Genomic DNA, 5136 nt, shown 5'->3' with positions numbered 1-5136 from the left:
TAAAATATGTTCATTTTCAAAAACTTTGCAACAATTTGAGCATCACATCGAGGTAAAGCAACAACTTCTATCAATTTGGATACATAGTCCACTGCTAACAGTATATATAAATTCCCGAAAGATGGTATAAATGGTCCCATGAAATCTAATTCCAAACATCAAATATTTCAACTCTTAGCATATAATTGAGGGGCATCTCATTTATATTGCTTACTGCATGCATTGATCACACATTTTCACATAATTATTAACGTCCTTAACAATGTACGCCAATAAAATCCAGAGTGTAAAATTTTAAATGATGTTTTATCAACACCAAAATGTCCTCCAAATTTAGATTTATGACATTGTTGGATAATTTCATACGTTTCTTCTAATGGTACACATCTTCGAATAGTTAGATCCTTTCCTTATTTATATCAAAATGGGTCATCCCAAAAATAAGTCTTAACTTCAGAAATAAGTTTCATCTTTTGTTGGTATGTCATTCCATAGGGTATAATATTGCTAACAATAAAGTTTACAATGTTGGCATACCACAGAACACACCACTCATTAATATTGAATAATTTTTCATCTAGAAAATGTTCATTAATTTATTTTTCAAAATAGAGTGGTTTTTCTAACTCAATCCTACACAAACGATCAACAATTTGATTTTCAGTCCCATTTCAATCTACTATTTCAAAATCAAATGCTTGCAAAAGAAGAATCCGTCTTATAAGTCTAGGTTTAACATCCTTTTTTTTCATTAAGTACTTAAAAGTAGAATAATCTGTATGCACTATAGAATGAGTTCCAATTAAATATGATCTAAATTTATCAAAAGTATATACTATTGCTAATAACTCTTTTTTCAGTTGTTGTATAATTGATTTGAGTTTCATTAAGAGTTGTACTAGCATAGTATATTACTTTAAAAATTTTATCATGTTTTTGTCCTAAAACAGCTCCTATAGCATAATCTCTAGCATCACACATCAATTCAAAAGGTTTTCCCCAATTTGAAGAAACTATAATTGGTGCAGTGATTAATTTTTCTTTTAATAAATTAAAAGCTTTTAAGCATTCCTTATCAAAATTAAAAATTGCATCTTTCTCCAGTAAATGACATAAAGGCTTAGCAATCTTTGAAAAGTCTTTAATATATCACCTGTAGAATCCGGCATGTCCTAAAAAAAATTTCTCTTACATTTATTGGATAAGGTAAATTAGAGATCACTTGAATTTAAGCAGGATCTACTTCCATGTCATTTTAATGACCTTACACAATTCCTCCTACTATCATTAATTGACATTTTTCCTAGTTAAGGACTAATTTTTTTTCTTCACAGCGCTAAGAACTTTAGATAAATGTTCTAAACATGAGTCAAATGAAGTTCCAAACACTAAAAACTCATCCATGAATACTTCAATTCCTTTTTCAATTAAATCAGAAAAAATTGTCATCATACATCTTTGAAATGTAGTTGGGGCATTACATAAACCAAAGGACATTCTTCTAAAAGCAAAAGTACCATATAACAGGTAAATATTAATTTCTCTTGATCCTCATAAGATATTTAAATTTGGTGATAACTGGTATATCCATCCAGAAAATAAAAGTATTTATGCGCAACTAGTCTATCCAGCATTTGATCTAAAAAGGGTAGTGAAAGATGATCTTTCCTAGTGGCAAGATTTATTTTCTATAATCAATGCATATTTGCCACTCTATAACTTATCTAGTATGTATTAACTCATTATGCTCATTCACAGTTACAATTACTCCTTCTTTCTTAGGAACACAGTGAATTGGACTAACTCATGCACTACCTGAAATAGGGTAGATAATTCCAGCATCCAACCATTTTAAAATTTCTTTCTTAACAACCTCCTTCATAACATGATTTAATCTCCTTTGTGGATCAGCCCTAGGTTTGCAGTTTTCATCCAAACTAATTCTATGCATACAATTTGAACGACTAATTCCTTAAATATCAGCAACTGTCCATCCGAAGGCTTTCTTAAAATTTTTCAAAATTTTCATTAGCTTTTCTTATTCTTCCTTTGTTAACTTCAAGGAAATTATAATAGGTAAAGTAGAGGAATCTCCTAAAAAGGCATATTTTAAATATTCAGGAAGTAATTTCAACTCAAGTTTTGGAGGTTTTTCAATAGATGAACAAAATGATTTACCTTTCTCTATCATGTCAAAAATTTCAAAACATTCTTGAACATAACTTGAATCTTCCTTAAAAAGGTTTACACATTGATCTAATTCCTCTTCTTGCTCGTGTTCCAAATATTTATCTTTAGATTTTTCTTCATAAGTAGTCTTGAAATGACATTCGCTCAGATATATTATAACATCCATTCTATAGCATTCATCATCTTAACCTTTTGCAGAGTATTTCATTGATTTTGAAATGTTAAAAGTAACAGTTTAATCGTTGACGAGCATTGTTAATTCAACTTTTTGCACATCTATCATTGCTCTTCCTATGTCTAGGAAAGGTCTCCCCAAAATGATAGGTATCTCTTTATCTTCCTCCATATCTAGCACAATGAAATCAACAAGAAAGATAAATTAATCCACTTTCAGTAGGACATCTTCTATAACTCCTTTAGGGTACAATCTACTAGCTATAGAGTTACAGTCGTAGGGGTAATTTCTCCTAATCCCAATCTTTTGAATATTGATAATGACATATAATGACATAAGGTTAATGCTTGCACCTAAATCACATAAAGATTTCCCATAAAATATGTCTCCTATTGCACATGGAATTGTAAAGCTACCAGGATCTTTAAGCTTTTCAGGAAGCTTTTTCTGAATTATAGCACTACACTCCTCACTAAGTACAACAATTTCATTATCTTTAAACTTCCTTTTCCTGTTGAGAATATCCTTCATAAACTTTACATAGCTTGACATTTTTTCTAAAGCTTCAACAAATGGAATATTAATTGTAAGCTTCTTAAATATTTCTAGAAATTTTGAAAATTGCTTATCCAACTTTTGCTAACGAAGGCTCTGAGGAAATGGAGGTGGTGGTTTTTCCAAACCAATTTTTAGTGGAGAATTATGTCTTTCAGAATCTCTTGGAGTGTCATCTTTTGATTCTTCAATGCTTCTCTCTCAACTTCAATTTCTTTTTTAGCCCTACCATCCAACTCTCTTCCACTTCTAAGTTGAACGACTTTTACTTACTCTTTATTCTGGTCTTTTGGATTTGATTCAGTATTACTAGGAAGTGTCCCTTGGGATCTATTACTTAATGAATTTACTATTTACTCAAGTTGATTCTCAATATTTCATATTGTAGCTCCTTGACTTTGTAATTGATTTTCCATTTGTAACACCACTTCTTCTATAGACATCTTCTTCTCCTTAAATTTCCTTAAATTTCTTCTTCTCCTTAAATTGTGTATTATTGTTGAAACATGGAGGATAAGTAGATCTATAATTATTATTTCCTTGATTGCTCCAGTTTCCCAATGGTTTTACTTGGTTGTTCCATCATTGCTAATTATTACCACCCGTATTATCACTCGAAGTATTGTTCAAGTTAAAATTAGGATGGTTCATCAAATCTAGGTTATAATAATTTGAATATGGGTCATTCTGCTTGTTGTTTATGGCATTCAAAGTTTCTAATGTTACTTGGAATCTACTATTTGCTTGAGAATCTAAAAAGTTTCTAATGATGCTTGAGAATCTAACATTTGGCCTAATGAAATTGGTTGAATCATGAAAATTGGTTGAAAAAAATTCATTCCAAATTTGTCTAACTTCCTTGAAATTGCAGCAACTTGATTTGCTAACATAGTAAATGCATCAGTTTCATGAATATTGTTTACTTTGGATTTACCCTTTTAGATGGCCATTATAAATTAATAGTAGCCATTTTTTCAATTAAAGCATAAGCATCATGAAATAGTTTTGACATTAATGAACCACCAGAAGCGGCATCGATAATAGATCTAATATATCCAACTAATCCATTATAAAATATTTGAATTATTAATCAATCTGGTATAGCTTCGTGTAGACACTTTCTTTAGAGTTCTTTAAATCATTCCCAGGCATCGTAAATAGATTCCCCTTCAAACTGACAAAAAGATGTAATTTCATTTCTAAGCTTCGCAGTTTTTGATGGTGGATAATATTTAGCAAGGAATTTCTATGCTAATTCACTCCAAGTTCTTATAGATCAAGGTGACTGATAGATCCAGGTGCTAACGAATTCAACCACATCTTAGCTTTATCCATCAGTGAGAATGTAAATAATCTAAATCTTATTACATCATTTGATACACCATTGTAATTTAAATGTAGCGCACAATTCTAGAAAATTGGCAAGATATAAATTTAGATCTTTAGTTGGTGATCCCCCAAACTGATTATTTGATACCATTTGGATAATAACATGTTTAAGTTCAAATGAATTAGCCACTACATTAGGTTTTTGAATACTACAATGAAGTTCATCTCTTACAGGTCAAAACTCTTGATCAATTTAAGCATTTTGATTTTTTTTGTTTGTCATTTCTGTAATTTTTTTGGATTTTTCAAGTTTTTAAACTTTTTTGGTTTTTCTCATTTTTCTAATAGTTCTTTCTAATTTAGAATCATAGGACACTAGTCCTTCAGAACCTGAACTACGCATACACTAACATAAAATAAAATAAAACATACAAAATAAGATACAATATAAAATAAAACTAAACACACACAAAATAAAATACAATAAATTAAAGTTTAAATAAGACTTTCTAAAAATCAAAATTTGCTTTTAAATCAATAGATTCTTTACAATTTTCACTTCACTTCACCGGCAACGGCGCTAAAAACTTGATCTCGAAATTGCTTATATGCAACAACATAACAATAATTTTGATTATATTTTTCATTTATACTTTCTTATTTCACAACAAAACCAAAAACTTGATCCCGAAGAAAAATAAGAATTTAACTTTTAATTTATATATATTGGGATACTACGCAAGTATACGTATCGTTATCAAGTAATATAGGACTTTTTGATTAAGATCTGAATATCGAACCCACAGGGAGAATACGCAATATGCACTATTGAACAACAAACTTTTTATTTTTAATAAAAAGATAATTATCTAAAATAAAGATGATTT

This window comes from Phalaenopsis equestris, unplaced genomic scaffold (assembly GCF_001263595.1).
Source record: "Phalaenopsis equestris unplaced genomic scaffold, ASM126359v1 Scaffold198954, whole genome shotgun sequence".
In the NCBI taxonomy this organism is placed as follows: Eukaryota; Viridiplantae; Streptophyta; class Magnoliopsida; order Asparagales; family Orchidaceae; genus Phalaenopsis; species Phalaenopsis equestris.
This window is presented reverse-complemented; position numbering follows the sequence as displayed.